Source organism: Lissotriton helveticus, chromosome 6 (assembly GCF_964261635.1).
Source record: "Lissotriton helveticus chromosome 6, aLisHel1.1, whole genome shotgun sequence".
NCBI classification, from domain to species: Eukaryota; Metazoa; Chordata; class Amphibia; order Caudata; family Salamandridae; genus Lissotriton; species Lissotriton helveticus.
Window position 1 is genome coordinate 1,043,037,758 of NC_136067.1, and position 18,608 is coordinate 1,043,056,365.

Here is an 18,608-nt window from a genome sequence, read left to right on the forward strand (position 1 = left end):
TTATTTTTTATTTTATTTAATATAATATTTGTAGGTATTTGTCATATGTATTTACCATTACATATGTTTTTATTTTTTTATTTTAAATATATTTGTATTTTATTTTTTAACATATTCATATTTTTTTCATCTTTTTAATTGTTACCCCTTCGCAATCCAACACTTTCCCTACTGTTACACTTATTAGAATGGGAATAGTAAGTCTTACCCTTCCGCTATCTAACACTTTCCCTACTGTTGCACTGACTGGAGTGGGAATATTACATTTTATCTGTCCGCTATTCCAACACTTTCCCTACTGTTGCACTCATTGTAGTGTGTGTGAATAGTAATTTTTACCCCACTGATATCCAACACTTTCCCTAGTGTTGCATTTAGTGGAGTTGGAATAGTCCTTTTTACCCCTCGGCTATCCTACACTTTCTCTACAGTAGCACTGACTGGTTAGCCACGCCCCTTTTTACACCTCTTTGCAACGCAGCCCACTGGCACATACTGGAGATTCCTGGTGGGCTAGTTTGCCTCCGGGGACCCCCAGTATGCAAGGAGACTTAATCCCCCAACTTAGAACGCGCTACGGGGCGTGTTTGCACAGTGGTGAAGGTAGGGGGCGGGGCTTGAGGTGATATGTGTGCAAACATGCCCTGTGGCGCGTTCTAAGTTGCGGAATTAATTCCTCTTCAATCCAGAGGTTCCCCAGGGGCCAACTAGTCCAACAGGTACCTCCATTAAGCACCATGGAGCTGCGTTGCAGCGTGTTGTAAAAAGGGGGCGTGCCCTCTGAACACCTCTCCGCAACACAGCTCCCTTGCGCATACTGGAGGTACCTGGTTGGCTAGTTGGCTCACAGGGGACCTCAGTATTGAAGAGGAATTAATTCCCCAATCTAAAACGCGCCACAGGGCGTGTTTACACACATGTCACCTCAGGCCCCACCCCCTCCCTTCACTATTGAGCACAATATTCCTCTAAAATCAGCGGAACTACGAATTCCGATTTACTCACCTGTTATCAGAAGAGACCTCAGTGCTGCATCTTTCAGCCCACTACTGATCCTGAAAAGTAATTCTAATCGTAGTTACAGTAACTTGAATTTCCTTCCATAGGTTAATATTGACTGGTTTCACTTGGAAATTCTTCTAAGTGTAGAGTTTTGGAACTTAAAAAAATTCCTCAAAAATCAGCCGAACTACAAATTCCAATTTACTCACCTGTTATCAGGAGATACCTCAGTGCTGCATCTTTCAGCTCACTACTATTCCTGAAAAGTAAATTTAACTGTACTTACCAGTAACTTGAATTTCCTTCCATATAATATCATTGCCTGCTATATAAAATATATATAAATTAAAAAAATATTAAACAAAAAAAATTATAATTTCAATTTTTTTAATTTTTTTTTTCCAATTCATATTAAAAATATGTAATGTAATTTAAAAAATAAAATATCTAAAAATAAACACTTTCAAACAATGTAGTAAATTAGTATAACAAAATATAACAATTAATACATTTAAAAATTATCATTTACAAAACCTTTGAAATTCACTGAAAAAACCATAGGTTTCAGCCACGTTATAGTTAAAAATTAACATTTAAAAAACCTTACAAATTCACTGAAAGAACCATAGGTTTCACACACGTTATAGTTAGGAATTAGCATTTAAAAAACCTTAGAAATTCACTGAAAAAAACATAGGTTTCACACACGTTATAATTAAAAATTAGCATTTAAAAAACCTTAGAAATTCACTGATAAAACCATAGGTTTCACACACGTTATAGGTAAAAATTAGCATTTAAAAAACCTTAGACATTCACTGAAAAAACTATAGGTTTCACACATGTTATAGTTAGCTGGACATTTCACTCATACAAAACCATTGAAATTCCCCCGTTATAATTAGTTTAGTTAACTATAACTCGCGCGCGCGCAATGCACTGCTGATGACGTCACATACTACATCACTCATGACATGGTCAGTGATATCACTCATGAAATCACTGATGACATCTTGTTGTTATATTTATTAAAATGTTTATTAAATCTAATTTACTTTTTTTTAACAAATTTTATTAGTTAATATATTTAATATTTATTATTTTATATATATCGATATTTTGTGAAACTATTTTTGACATTGATATTTTTTCAGATTTTTTGTGCTTACCTTTTTAAGTATAGGGAGTCGATATATTAGGATTCTATATTTTTTCATCTATATTTTTTACATCAACATTCTGTCAGTGAATCGTGGAGTTCAGTGGATGAACTTGTGATTGTATTGTATTGTAATTGCATTTATATAGCGCTTACTACCCCTGACAAGGCGTCAAAGCGCTTTTTCGGCGGGTAGCACGCTACTCCAGGACCCATAGAGGATTAGTATAGTGAAACATGCAGTGAATAGCCGTTCGGAGCATTTTTCCCATACGAATCGTACCCTGCAACGTCCCCCGTACGTACGACGAAGTACGATTCGTACCAGGAGCCTTACTCCGTACGAGTCGTACAGAGACCGTACGACTCGAATCTCCGTACGATTCTCCCTCAGAACCCGCTGTACGCGACATCTGTACGGTTCGCGGCTGTTTTTTACGACCCAGCAAGTACGATACGTGTCGGGGACGCACCGTACGACCCTTTTTCTACGGGAGCTGAAAGCCGTAAAAGCAGAATGCGCGCCGAAACAGGAACGGAGCGGCCCCCCGGGTAAGGTGCGTATCCCTCATGATCGCAGGGGTACGGTGCGTACCCCTGCGATCATGGGGTGTACGCACCGTACCCCATGTACGATGGGTACACCCATCGTACATGGGGTACGGTGCGTACACCCATCGTACATGGGGTACGGTGCGTACACCCATCGTACATGGGGTACGGTGTGAATAACCATCATACATGGGGTACGGTGCGTACACCCATCGTACATGGGGTACGGTGTGAATAACCATCATACATGGGGTACGGTGCGTACACCCATCGTACATGGGGTACGGTGTGAATAACCATCATACATGGGGTATGGTGCGTACACCCATCGTACATGGGGTACGGTGCGTACACCCATCATACATGGGGTACGGTGCGTACATCCATCGTACATGGGGTACGGTGCGTACACCCCATGATCGCAGGGGTACGCACCGTACTCCTGTGATCATGGGGGGTATGGACCGTACGGTGTGTATGTGTTTGTGTGCTTTTCCGTACGACTCGCCCTTACCTGACGTGGACCGTACGAATCGCGTCCTCATACCCCGGTCCGGATCGTACTCGTCGGGTCGTACGGCATGAGTACGAGTCGTACGGCATGTGTACGAGTCGTACGATTCACGGTTTCAGCCTTGCAATACATACGGATCGCGATGATTCGGACGGATTCACGGAATACGGATCGTACTACGCGACTCGAACGGATGGGTACGATTTGTACGGAGAGGGCTCCGGATACAAATCATACGGACGTTTTTTTTCCCGAATCGGAATCGACCCCAATGTGTATCTTCCATCTCATTCCATAGGTAACAGTGCATACGCTGTAAGGTCATACATTTTTTAATCCAGCTACACGGAAAGAACAGCACTACAACCATGCACACATATCAATCCGCAACGTAATTGAGAGAACATTTGGTGTCCTCAAATCTCGGTTTTGTATACTACATAAAACTGGCGGTGCTTTACAATATTGTCCTGATATATGTTGTAAAATAGTTGCAACAGGTGTCATGTTGCACAACTTAGCCACTAGAAGAGGCGTAGAATTGGAGGAGGAGGATGTACTACCTTACAATGATAACCAGCCACAACAACCACAACCAAGACTACATGGACCTGACGCAGCAGAGGGGAGAAGAAGAAGGGCAGAGATAACTCAACATTACTTTTAATAGAGGTAAGAATTACACAACACATCTTTCTGCATAACTGAAATATTTTAATCTTAATTTTTTTCCAGCATGGATTAAGGGTTCATAACACATCTTAGTGCATGCAGTATGTGAACAGCAATTTAAATTGCATTTACTGATCACAGTCATTGCAATGCATTTTCTTCAGATGTCCTTTGTACAAAAACTATGTAGGTAATTAAGTCATATCCTACTTCTTGCGTCCACGCACCCCTAATGCGTTTCCTGAATTTTTTGCATCAACCAAAGTAGGCCTCTCTGTAATTTCTTGCCTTCTGGTGCTTCGTCGTCCCCCAGGCACAGAAGGTTCCACCAGGCTACTTACATTTGAGCCGCCAACATTCCCTCCAACATGTAGTAGGATCCCACTTGCAGCTTCACTTTGCATGCCCTCCACAACATTCATGAGTGTCATCATGCCCCTGGCAACTTCACCGCAACATTGTGACATCTCCTATTGCATGGCAACTGTTTGCTTTGAAAGCTGAGATGTAGTGTTGCAAAGACGGTGCAATGCCCTGGTATACCCTTGCATGCTGGACATTGCCCTATGATGCCTACGGTCACTTGCTAATTGCTGCGCTGGTATTGTTGTGCACAGTTTCTCCATTGCTGTTGCCACATGGTCAAGTTTCTCGGCTGTCGCTCTCTGTCCTTGCTCAATGACATTTGACATTTTCTGAATGCAGTTGTGTATGCCACCAATGTCATGACTGATTTTAATAATTTTGCCCTTCATGACACGGATGTCTTTGCCTTGCAGGCGTTGGACTTTCAGGATTTTAACCTCCACATCACTGGCGTTCCTTTCATCTTCTCCTGGCCTTTGGTTTTGTGAAGGTCGTGGCCTGTGCCTATAGAACTGTTGCAACCTACTACGCCTGATCTACTGTGTGTTTAGGGTTGCAGGGGTTGGAGCAGCCTGTTGTTGTTCGACAGATACATTGACATGATCCTCACTCTCTGAGTGTTGTAGTTGGCGCACTCTGCTTGTTAGTCTCCTACGTGCAATTGTGGGTGAAGATGTGGCTGCATTTGATTCATCTGTGTCTTGAAAGTCCTGACTGTGGAACTCAGACCATTCATGTTCATTTCTGTCCTGTATCTATGATTGAAATAGTGCAAACAGTCTGTTACTTTTTTGATTTGCACTTAAGAATGTGTAAAATCAAGTAATTTACAAATAAAACCTACATATTGCATTGAATGTCTCCTAATCTTTCATCTTTATTGTAAAATATTTGCTTTTAATGACTTTGCCATAGTACTTCAGTACATTATTTTGAAAGGACTACAACTCCCATGATGCATTAGTGCAGTAATCAAAAGGGTTAGTAATTACTGCAATTGCATACATTTTAATTTCTACAGTAAGTGGACACATTCTTAAATATTACAACAAACTTAGGGGTCTCTCAAACTCACATTTACATGCAACACACATGTTGTGTTCTTACCTTTAGATGTATGTGCATGCTCAGAGGTGTCAATATCTATTACGCCAACAACTGCCTCTGGAGTAAGTGTGCCTTCCACCAAGTCCTCAATGGGGGTATTAGGCCTGTCCCTGGGTGCTCCTCCGCCAGTCTTCTTAGCTGCCTTCATCCTGTTGGCAATCCTTTCCTTTGCACGACTGCGCAGAGGGGAACATCGTTTACAACTAATCTTTTACCCCGCACTACCATTACAACGCAGGAATTACAACGAAAGTCGTTACAACGACTTTCGCTGGAGGGCGCTGTTGGATAGGAAATAGTTGAATTTTCTATCCAACACCTTCCCTACTATCCACGGGGACTGGAGTTGGAATAGAAAATTAAACTATTCCACTATCCAGCGCCCCCCAACGCAAGTCGTTATAACGACTTGCGTTGTAATCCCCGCGTTGTAAAGGCATGCGTGGTAAAAGCATGCGTTTAAACGACATACATCCCTGCGCAGATCATACCAGCGCTTTTGTAAATTTGTGATGTCACGGTGTGGAACCCCCACAGAGTTTACTTTTGCTCTGATTGCAAGCCATAGTTTTCTTTTTGCAGCTTCTGGCACTTTCAATGATTGCTTCCCAAAAAGCTGGTCCTGCCTCTGAGTGACTTCCTCAATTAGAATTTCCAGTTCTTTGTCACTAAATGTAATCTTTCTTTTTCTGACTTGCAATTCTTCTTCTGCATTTTCTGAGGACATTTCCCCTTCTGCTGCAGGCTCACAGTCAGCTCCAGTTTCTCCTAACTGAGCACCAACTGCCAACTGCCTCTCCAACACCACTCCCTAGAACCAGGTGTGTGCAATCAGTGGCCTTGCTTCCTGGTTGTGATGTCATGGAATGCAGCAACATGGGAAAATCGCAATTTGCGAATTCGCAAATTGCGAATTCGCAATTACAGAATCTCAAAATTAATGCGATTCGGTAAAAATTGTGATTTTTACCGAATCGCAAAAAAATTGCGATTTACATGATGCATTTCATTTTGCGATTCCTTATTTGCGATTTCTTAATTTTCGCAAATAAGAAATCGCAAAATAAAATGTTGATGCATGTACCCCATAGTGTTCCTGTCATAGTAATGCCAATATTATTCGGAAACATAGGCTTTTGCTGCCTTCTTGGCGCTAACGTTAGCATTTAACGTATTTATCTGACAGACTTCATTCACAAGGGTTATAGATTTTCTTAGTAAAGAACAGAATGCCACTCCAGTTACTCTCATAACCGGAAGTTTTCCTAGATTAAAATGTTATGCAAAACATTTTTCTGTGTTTGCACGCCTGTGAACCAGATATCTTTCTTTCCGCTCGGTTTTGCTAGCAGCTTAGGATATTCCCACTAGGTTTCCTGGGATTGTGAGAAGAACAAGCCGCTCTGCAAATTCCTGCCGCCATCTGCTGCTGAGGAATTACTCGAGGCAAAACATTTGTTTTCGATTCTTCCACCTGTACCATTTCTATTTTTGTAGTTTTTAAGTACAGAACTGTACTAGTGTTTGTAATTGTAGAGTTGAATGCTTTTCTTCCAATATAAAGCGTGGTTAAGAAAACTTTTTCGGTATGTAATGGTATTTGGGGTGTGAGAAATGATTACTCGGTGACAAGATGCCCGATTCACAAAGCTATTTATGCGATTAAGTTTAGCTTCCAAGTGCTGGGTACATTTATTAGCGCGTAAAACTAAGGGGCAAATTATCAAGGGGGTTTATCTCCGCTTTTTTGGCTTTAAAAGCCAAGAAAGCGGAGATTAAATGATCTCCCTATTACCTAGCTGTCGCTAACACCAGTTAGCGACAGCTAGTAGGAGATAGCGACCATCCTGGGCCCCACTTTGCATGTCAGTGATATTTATCACTAATGACATGCAAAATGGGCGTGCCAAGATGTTAGCGACTGGAAACAGTCGCTAACATCGCTATCTCCTATTACCAACTTTTGGAGATATTCGCGCAAAGCTAACACCTGCCCTGAGCAGTTCTTAGCCATGTTATCCAATGGGAGGTGGATAACATGGCTAAGAGCATTAGCTCGGTAATGCCTGAATATCGCTGACTTTTCAGCGATATTCATGCATTGCGGCCGTTTTTTATCGCATTTGCGATAAACCTTGGTAATACCAAGGTTTATCTGCGATAAAAATCGCTGCAGCTCAGCGGTAAAATGTTGTCTCTAACCAAGCAATAGCGATAATTATCGCTATTGCTTGGTAATATGCCCCTAAATTTCGCTCCTCACAAATGTGATTGCACACGCATAATAGAATCCAGTCACAGATCATTTTCTATATGATTAAATCTACTTCTATAGTCAGGGAGCGAGCGTTGCAGAGTGGCAAAAACCTTGTGGAGACAGAAAGTCTTGCACGTTAGTATTCACAAACTTCTCTCTGGCTCCTTCCTACTCCAGAAAAGGTCAGAGATTTCCTCCTGTCGAGGTGGGCGCAAAGAAGATGTGAAAAGGAAAGAGAACACCACCAAATATGTGAGAATTTAGGAAAAGGTGTTTCTTTTTTGGGATTTTTTTTTATTATGCTACAGAAAAAAGTAAATAAAAACAATCACACACTTGATAAGGATTTCCCAAAGCACGTGTGGCCGGTATGAACGATTGGCTTCAACGTGTGTATCCTTTCAAACGTTTTTGAATTTTAAAAAGTCTGAAATATGTGCTCGGGTCGGAATCAGTAGGTGAAGATTTCCAGCTTTTCTGTGAATCGGAGCCAAGCCTGTTTTTTGTGTGTAAGCATCCCTTGTGCTTGGAAATTCAAATTCAGTCTATGTCTGCACCGAGATGCAACAACTCAGATAAATTGCTCAATGAACCAGGCCTGAAAAAAATGAGTTAATACTTTCGAAGATAAAGAGACATTTTTACTGACGGAAAAAATGTGTGAATTGGGCCAAGAGTTTCCAAAGGTAGTTCTCACACAGTTATCTTCTGCTCTTCACAATGTATGCCATATGCCTTGGATGCAACACCTATTAGGCTGATTTCCAGCCTTTATGCCTGTATTAATGTGTCCTTTTGAAGATGCAGGGTCCTATTCACAAAGCTTTTTCTGTGAACAAGTTTGCCTTACTCTAGCCTTAAATATGAGTTATGACTGAATATCCAGGCTCATGTTCAGAACCTTTTCGGTGAGTGATTGAGTAGACATGTCTTACCACTGGAAAAAATGAATGTCACCCCCAAAGGAACAGAGTAACACAAGTATACTCATGGAAAAGGTTTGAGATTCCTAGCAACAGTCATTTTTCCAACTTTTGACATTATTATGATGAGGCTTGAAAAGCATCAGACCGCATGATGGAGGCCTCATTACGGTTTCAAATCCGACCGCCGAATTACAATGCAGGCGGTCAGAAATTAAACCGGGCAGTGGACGCCCTTTCCGCCGATGGGATTATGATGCTCGGTTTCTGAAAGTCTTTCCATGCTGGGCTTTCTGACATGCAAAGCGTGTTGGAAAGCGAGTTTGCCCTAGCAGTGTCTCCTTTTTCCTGTTTCTCTTGTTGGGGACCAAGGGGGCACCCCCTGTTAATTCCTGCACCGTAAGGCTTTGAAGTGCATATAAGGCACTTCAAAGCCTTTGTCAGGCTTTGTCAGGCTTTGTAAGGCTTTGTAAGCCTTTGTGAGGCTTTGAAGACCTGGAAGTGCCTGCCATGTGGTGCAGGGATTAACAGAATTTCCCATTTCTCAATGGGAGCTTGTGCTACAGCCGGATTAGGGCTGCAGCACAAGCTCCCATTGAGAAATGGGAGTATGCGACCGACCGTATATAGTCGCATTGTGAGTGCGGTGTCAGGACCGCCGACCGGAGGTTGGTTGGTCCTGAGACCGCTGCTGTGTCGGTTAGAGGCAACTCAGAATGACATCGTAATAGAGCCCATTATCTCTAAATTGGGGGAATGTGCAGTCATGCTTCAGGACGTTTATCTTTTCCGTGGGCTTACTAAATCCTAATGCCTCTACTATACTTACTGTAACACGTATTCAAGCGACGTTCAATCAGGATTTTTTAACAATCCAGACATTACGCTCACTTGGGCTAATTTTCCACACAGCCTTGAATGCTCCAGGCAAACGAAGGCTGAGGAAAAACCCACATACATTGATCAGAGAGATTGAGTCTTCCATTTGTAAAGATTTTACTTGGCAAAACAATGGGAGGGTCAAGCAATTGTTTTATGTCAGCAACTTTTTTGAGAAAACGATTTGTTCCCTCAGCACCATATGAAATCTGATGTGTCTTGCAATGCCTTTCATGTATAGTAGAAAAACCTGTCCTGTAGCGTCCATTGTGGCCTTTCTATGGTTGTATGCCATAATATTGTTGGCAAAAATGTCATCTGACATAAATATTATGCGCTAAATATTATTTGAAAAAAATATCTACCGATTGCGTGGAGTTGCTAATAATAACTTCACCTGGGCTTTATTTCTGTAAATAATATTGTAGACACAATATTTTTGTCAGACAGTATTCCGGTACCCTACCTGTTATACAGTAGGAGGATGGCTTTGCCAGGAGCATACAAAGTCCCATTTTTGTGATTCTGTAACATTTACACTTAAATATAGCCTTGTAGGCCACCATAGCGGACTATACCGGCCATTACAGTAGACCTTTAAAAAGCAAGCAGGACTTTAATGCTGGTATAGCCCAGCTACAGAGGGCTATAAGGTTATTAGAACATTCCACCACTTGAGGTCAGGATGTTCTAACAAATAAAACAAAGAAAGGCCTAACAGAGCCCGAGGGGCTTGGAAACCTCCCGGGCTCCATGATGTCTTTGTTCACAGCAGCCGATGTGAAGGACCAGATTAGAATGTTGGAGCTCCAGGCTTATACCGACCATTTGAAGCCCGGAGCACTCCACTATTTTCAATGGAGCTCCCAACATTCAATCTTTCTACATTGTGAGCTAAGGGAAGAATAAGGGATTTGGTGCTCAGGACACAGCACACAAATATTAGACCTATTTTGGTATTGATATGGCGCTTAAAAGAGAAGGGATGTCATCTCTGTGAACATTAACACATAGGGAAGATAACTGAACAAGTCTTTCAGTACACACAATAGTGCGTTCACACAAAAAAGTAATCTAGTTGTCCTTGTATCCTCCAATTCTTCCTTTAATTGGGTTTAGATTCCTCTGCTTGCCATCACGTGTTTAGTAAACAAGTGTGTCTCCCTACGACTTCCTCAGGGCTGTGATCCACAGTTATACTCTGAAGTCAGTAGATTATATCCCCAATTTAAAAGAGTAGCTGCAGTGTCAAATAAATCTGAATGCAAAAATAGATGTGTCTTCTCCTATAAAAGCCTGTGACACGTGTCTGGGCCAAAAACTCCGTTACCTTTGTCTCGGAGAGTGCTCCAGCGGAATGCTTGATGCGCCACTGTGCGTCAAAATATAGTAAATGAGGCCCTTTATGCACAGCGTCTGCACTAAATATTTGAAGTAACCCCATCAGATCACCACTCAGGATACACTCATTAAGGTAAGTGCATTACATCATACACATTGCTCCACTTACCCATATGCAGACAATTTATTACACCTCCACCCATATTTCTGTTGATAGAATCTCATCACTAGCCTCACACAGAATATTTGCTTGAAAACCCAAAAAGTTGCTTGGGTGAGCAGGAATATAATAGCTTTAAACCAGTTGATAAAAATCTAGGCATTTGGGGAGACGTTGGCCCAAGGGTCTCGGACATATAATGTGACATCATCCGCATACATGAAAACTAGTATCCGTCTAGCTGTAAAGGCAAGTCCTCTGTTTGGCTGATGTTGCTGTAACGTGGTTGTTAAGGGATCAATTGCAAGTGGAATAGTATGGGTGACAGTGGACAGTCCTGTCTGGTGCCCGAGAGATTGGAAAGGAAGGAGTGATCTAACCATTTATGCGCAGCCACTTGGTAGATTGTGTGTAAATTAGATTGATCAGGCAAAGAAACTGAGTGCTAACCCTGATACGGGCCAGGAGCTGGAATAAATATGGTCACTCCAGGGAATCAAACGTGTTGGTGGCGTGGAGTAGTACAGCTACCGGACTGAGTTGGGGTCCAATGGTATGCATAAGTGCAATCATGGCACATAGGTTATGCGCTGTGGAGTGGCCTGAAACAAAGCCGCATTGGTGAGGTCCAATGATGTCCAGTAGGAGCGGCAGTAGGTGATTGGCAATTATATTAACCAGGATTTTAATATCATCACGGAACATTGATAGAAGTATATATGAGTCACAGTGGTTTGGTGGCTTGCCAAGTTTCACTATGGTGACAATGACAACTTAACACAGGGAGGGTGGCTATGTCCCATGCAGTATGTACTCCTCTACGCTACCTGCAAATGGGAAGTGAGACATTATGCGTATTCATTATAAAAGGACGTGGTTAAACCATCTAGACCCGGTGCTTTGTCCCCATGAATACACTAGATGGCCTGTACTATTCTGTCAAGAGTAAAAGGGGTGCCTAGATATTGAGGATGTGTGCCCTCCAGCCAGAGGAGTTTAATTATTTCAAGAAATGTATTTAAGGCATGAAGCATCAATGTATGATATAAGTCTGTGAAGTGAGTCATGGTACGTAGGATGTCATCACGTCTCATGTGGATTGTCTGCTGCTCATTAATAAGTTCCATTACATAATCACTATACCACAGTTTCCTGAGGTGTCTCAGCAGAGTTTTGCCTGCTCTGTCTCCTTCACTAAACTGCCTAGCTTCGACCTCCCTGTTCAAGTAGTACATCTTCCTAATCACAGCCTTCTCTTAGTCTGAAAATTTGCTCCTAAGATCAGCTAATATAGTTGTGTCCCTAGTTTCAAAGTACGTAAGCTCAAGTTTGCAGATGTCAGTTTCCAGTGAAGTTAGTAGTTGTGTACACAGTGTCCTTAACATCCCCGCCTGTTTCACCATGTAGGTGCCTCGGATAACAACTTTGAACTTTTCCCAAAGTGTTGAGGGAGATTTAGCAGAATGTTGGCTATGAGCAAAATACTTAAGGTTATCTATTCCAAAAAGGCCCTAGTACCAGTGAAGTGAAGAGAAATCTCTACGAGAACAGTGGCATGGTCTGAAAAAGAGCTGGGAAGAGGGACTTTTTTTTGTGGTCCAAGTAGTAACATTGTGAGTGACCAGTCAGTAGTCAATTCGTGTACCTTTGGTACTATTGATGTTCTTTAATCGCCATCTTACAATAAGGTCATTGTTCTGCATTAGTGCACATAGCTAAGCAGGTGCTTCTGGATGGTGGGCATCTGGTGTCACTGATTCTATCAGCGCAGTGGTCCAACACCACAATAAATTCCTTGCCCCAGAGCATCATCCCAGGTAACATACCAGTGAGCAGATGCCAGAAAACTTTGAAGAATCCAAAGCAGTCCAGATTTGGATGCAGACAAAGGCCAGGGGAATTGGGAGGCCTAACAGTGTGTCAATCAATAAGCAACATCTACCATCTTTGTCACAGAGCACTATTGTGTGCACTACAGCAAATCTATGTGGATAAGAATGTTGTTAGAATACAAGGAAACATGGACTGCTGCTATACTCCCAGCTCTGAGACAGGAGTGTTTCACCTCAATTAGGTGCAGCTCCTGAAGGTGGCAAATATCAATGGGATGTTTATTTAGGTAGGAAAATACTAATCGCGCCTTACTTTGATCATTAAGCCCACAGATATTCCAGGTCAAACACCTAGTGGTAGCTATCACGTATGAAGGAAATTACATGGATAAGAGTTGATGCAAATTGACAGCATGAGCTGTGTGTATGTAGCAATGTATGTGTTAGTATCTGCAGGACGAAATGCACTCCATAGTGGGGAAACAGAGAGAAAACAAAATACCAACCACCCACTTCACAATCTCAACTGGTTACAATACCAACACCATTCCCAACCAATTTTAAAATCCCAGCACTTGTTGGTCACAAAGGGAAACATCCCAGATTGTCACCAGGTGCCTAAGCATACAGCCCAATTGAGACAGAACTGGGTGGTCGAGGAAAGAAGAAATCAAGTGCTTATTAGGGCAAGAGAATCAGTCATTGAGGTGGTGGGTCTCTTGGATGGCACGGCACTGCACCCAGCAGGCAAATGTCAAACTAATAAAGCATACACTGCTATCTCCATTTGTCCTGGAGTAGGCTTCCAAGCCAGTCTACTGCAATTGTGGAAGACTCATTGTGATAGATGCACAGAGTCGATCAATCATTGTCACTGAGATGTCCTTTTACATTAGTCACAGGTGAAGCTGATCCAATTTCTCTGGGGTTGGCAGTTTGCAGGAGACTTTCGTCCCTGCCTTGAAATCTGAGAAGTGACCAATCTTGATGTGTAATTTGGCGGGATGTAGCAAGGAATGTGTTACTCCAGCCCCCTGGAGTAGGAGTTTAACTGGCAGGAATGCCCAGCTGGCAACTTGTCCCACAAGTGTGATATTTAGCAGCACGGGATGGTGTTATCTTGATATTGAATGGATTTGTGATCTCTAGCAAGTCTCAAAATGGTATCCCTGCCCCTCTATTTTAGCGGGTGGGTCACTTTTGGTCTTTTCAGTGCCCCAGGTGGGGCACTCAGGCCCAAAGGGTGATGCACCAGTTCCACTGTGAAGTTTGGTGACAGTGAATTGCCAACAAGAGATCATAACATAGTTTCTACATAGGTTTCCATTTTATACATGAATCTAGACTCAGGGACTCCCAGAATAAAATTGGTTATTGAACCTGGACTGCACTTCAAGGTCTTCCTTTTAATTTTTAACTAGCAGCCCGTCCCGACGTTGTCCGGGAATGAATTGCTGCCGGCCAGTAGTGTATTGTTTTGTAGGATTTGGTTTTGATAGCATTTCTTATCTGTGACAGGCCTGTGAAACGATCCAATTCACAGTGCACTGCTGTTGCACTTAAGAGTGTGCGTTCAGTAGCGTGTGAACTCGAGTTTCCCTACTTTATTTTTCCTTGCAATATTTTATAGCGCAATCTCGACAACATGGCATGAGCACAATTTACATTACATTAGAACACATTAATTTGTGGTAGGCACGGGGAGACAAAGCGATTTGCCTGGAATCACAGGATGTTGAGCTGATGCCGAGATTCAAACTTAGCTCCCCAGCTCTAAAGTTCGCAATTCTAGAACTTGTGGCGGGAGGTGTGTCTAAAAGTGTATGTCGGTGCTGGCCATCAATGAGAGAGACCTGTGCATTTTTCAAATCGGTGGTGAAAAAATATGAGTATGTTGCTGGAGATGTGGGCCGCCGTGCCACCAATGTACTTACCGGGTGAGGGTAAACACCCATTATTGCGCAACTTTCTTTCCGCATACCATCACTCCGCATACTTTCATTACGAAAGTGCCATGACTCCGCAATGCCATTATAACGCATGGCATTACATTTTATATGCTTTTACCACGCATACATTTACAACGAAATTCGTTGTAAATGCATGAATGGTAAAAGCATGGTTTTTTTTTTAATGTTTGGATAAGGTAAGTATGGGTATAGGGGTATAGGTTTTGGGGTACTGAGGTAAATGTTTTGGGGTGTTTGGGTATTTTAAGGGTTCAGATATAGTTTTGGGTTATGCGGTACAGGGGTAGTTTTAGGGTTTAGGGATAGGTATGGGTTTAGGGGTACAGGGGTATTTTTAGGGTTCAGGGCTAGGTTTGTGTTTTGGGGTATAGGGGTATTTTTAGGGTTCATGGGTAGGTTTGGGTTTTGGGGTACAGGGGTATTTTAAGGGTTCAGGGCTAGGTTTGGGTTTTGGGGTACAGGGGTATTTTTAGGGTTCAGGGCTAGGTTTGGGTTTTGGGGTACAAAGGTATTTTAGGGTTCAGGGGTAGGTTTGGGTTTTGGGGTACAGGGTTATTTTTAGGGTTCAGGGGTAGGTTTGGGTTTTGGGGTACAGGGGTATTTTAAGGGTTCAGGGCTAGGTTTGGGTTTTGGGGTACAGGGGTATTTTAGGGTTCAGGGGTGGTTTTGGGGTACAGGGGTATTTTTAGGGTTCAGGGCTAGGTTTGGGTTTTGGGGTACAGGGGTATTTTTAGGGTTCAGGGGTAGGTTCGGGTTTTGAGGTACAGGGGTATTTTTAGGTTTTGGTTTTGGGGTACAGGGGTATTTTTAGGGTTTAGGGATAGGTTTGGGTTTTGAGGTACAGGGTATATTTATAGGGTGAAGATGGATTAGTGTTTAAGGGTGTTGTGGTATTTTAAGGAATATGGGTAGGTTATGATTATGGGGTGCAGGGGTATTTAAAGGGAGCAGGGTGGACACCCGGAGCTGGAATGTACAGAACCTGGGAGGAAAAAACAATGAAATATTGGGCACAAGGCGCACTTTTTTTTCTCCGTAATCCCGCGCCCCGCACACGACCCCAGCACACGCCCACAGCACACGATATGAGACATGGCAAGAAGGGCGGAACGTACCACACGCCCCCAGTGCTTGTCACGCCCCCAGCAAACACCCACAGCACAACGCAGACACGCCCACAAGGGACTACTTTGCTGGCACGGTTCTTTTACCTTTTAAATGTATATGGTGGGCGTCTGCATAGCCTATGTCCTTCTGCTGCAACTGCCCTTTCCAACGCTGTATTGGGTGTTGTGATTGGTGCTGTGGTTCCTGAGATTACCCACCTCAAAGGTTTGGGCTCTCTCTTTATTATATTAGTATAGATAATGTCCTGTACTTTTTCCATATTGAGAAGGTTCTCACCAGTAGTAGTATGTGTGTCTTCAATGTCTGAGGTACAACTTTCCAATTGGTCAATGGGTTTTTCGTGCTTGTGTACTCTCTCCTTAATATGGTCCATTCTGTTGGCGAGTAGGTCAATTTTCAAGTGAATAGTGTAGAAACTATTGGCATACCCGTCCCACTTAGAGCAACACCTTAAGTATACAAAACAGGGATGGACGGACACCTCGAATTAATCTCAGCCACTGGTAATCATTCGGTGCCACATCCCATTCCATCATTATTTCGCACATCATGCCAGCTCAGTTTGGACCAAGCTATTTGCAAATCAGTCTTGACCCTGCTCCAATAGGAGTAGTCCAGCCCAAATTTCCAAGTCCAGGTCCTCGCTGAACCGGAATACAAGCAACCCAAGATGTGTTTCACCATAGTCCTGGGCTAATCACCCAGGTGTAGCTTGGTTCTGGTGACACAGTGTGCAAAGGACCCACATCTAGGCATACCTGTCCCAATTAGTGTGACACAATAAGTATGCAAAACAATGATGGATGGAATGCTTGAATTAATCTCTGCCACTAGTAATCACTCGGACGGTATCCCAATACATTGTTATCTTGCACACAATTCTACCTCAGTTCGGTCCGAGCTATATGCAAATCAGTCTTGATCCTGCTCCAATCGGAAACGTTACTCACAAAGCTGCCAATCCAGGTTTTGCATCAACTGGAACACAAGAAACCCAGGAGGGTTTTCACCCTAGATATGGGCTTATCAGCCCAGTATAGCTTGTTTTCAGTGACATGGTGTGTACAGGACCCACGTCTGGGCACATCCGTCCCACTTAGGGGAGCAGGGTCAAGACTGATTTGCATATAGCTGGTTCCAAACTGAGGTGACATGGTGTGCAAAAGAACAATGGATTGAAATGTAGCCTGAGAAATTACCAGTGGCTGAGATTAATTCAAGCACCGCATTAATCTTTTTTTGTACATTTAAGTGTGTTGTCCTGATTGGGACGAGCAATAGGTCTGTCTGATTTCATCTTCGGCTTCCCATTAGTTGATAAAGACATGCCAATTGCCTAGCGTATAACTGTGCTGAACTACATAGGCGCTATTCCTAGCTCATCTTCTTACGTGCAGTTTCACAAAGACTGTATTAAAAGGAAGCATTTCACATTTATAATATTTCTACCTAGTTCTGCTTTAATTGAATCTGCACTTTAATTAATCTACATATTACGTTATCTTGTGTTAGAATGCACATCACGTTAGGCGAGGGGATCATTAAAAAAACTTGGCCACATTCAATCAAGGCCTAAATGCATAAAAAGCACTTTTGAGTGTTGAAGGGGGTTCCAGAACTGAAGACATTGCCCGGCAATTACAGTTGAAACTAGGACGTAAAATGAAATTAAATGACTGTAAACTGTTTTCAGAGTTCTAGCTTAATCTACCCTGACAGCAACGTTTCACAACCCATTCCTTTTTCACCAGTTAACACATTAATCAGTTCGTAAAATTGCTAAGAGAATTTAGTGCCCCTGCAAGGCCCATCAAATTTGCCTTTACAGTAAATACAGAGCTAAAACGGTGATGAAAAGCTGCAAAACTCCAGTCTGGAGAATTGAAAATGGGGACGAAGATGCACTTGGGAGTCAATTTAAACTTTTGAAAAGCTACTTCCATAAAGCAAGCTTTAAAACAAACTGCACCATTAGGCACATCCTATTAACCTTCTTTTCAACACTTGCTCTAGCCATGTGATACCTCTTTAGAGTTCTATTTTATGTTTGTTAAAATCACAATTCGTGTAAAAATGCAGCTTTCTATTTTCCTGCACCTGCATAATTTTAAACATAGAAGCAATGTAAGTTGTCAAACAATAGCAATGTATTAAAGCTGTGGCATGATTTGCGGCTGCCAGTTGGCTAACTCTGGGATTGTGGAAGTTACATACACAATGCCGTGCCCGCCGACGAATGGGCAGCACACGCAATAAAGCTATATGTCGATCAGGACAAATCCAGGGTAATAACTATGGAGGCTGAAGGCTATCATCCGGAGGAGCACGAGAGTGAGGATCTCGTCGCAACAGAAAAAGAAACATTAATCATATTGAAAGGTATAAGGAAGGACGGGGCTCCAGGTCCTAATGGGCTACCAGGAAGAGTCTTCAATGAAGATCGGGCCTTCTGGGCACCCCATATGAATTGCCTATTCAATCACTGCTACAACACCTCAGGGGTACCAGACTCATGGAAAGGTTCCATCCTGCAACCCCTTTACAAGAAAGGAAATGCTTCACAGCCCGAGAATTACAGTTTAATTGCATTGCTAGACATAGGCAAATGCAAAGGTGCTCCTGAAAGAGCTAGAGGCATGGATAACAGACAACCAAATCATACTGCAATACCAGACAGGATTTCGGCCAAATTCATCAACAATGGACAATGCAATTGCATTATCATACCTGGCAACTAAGGCCGTAG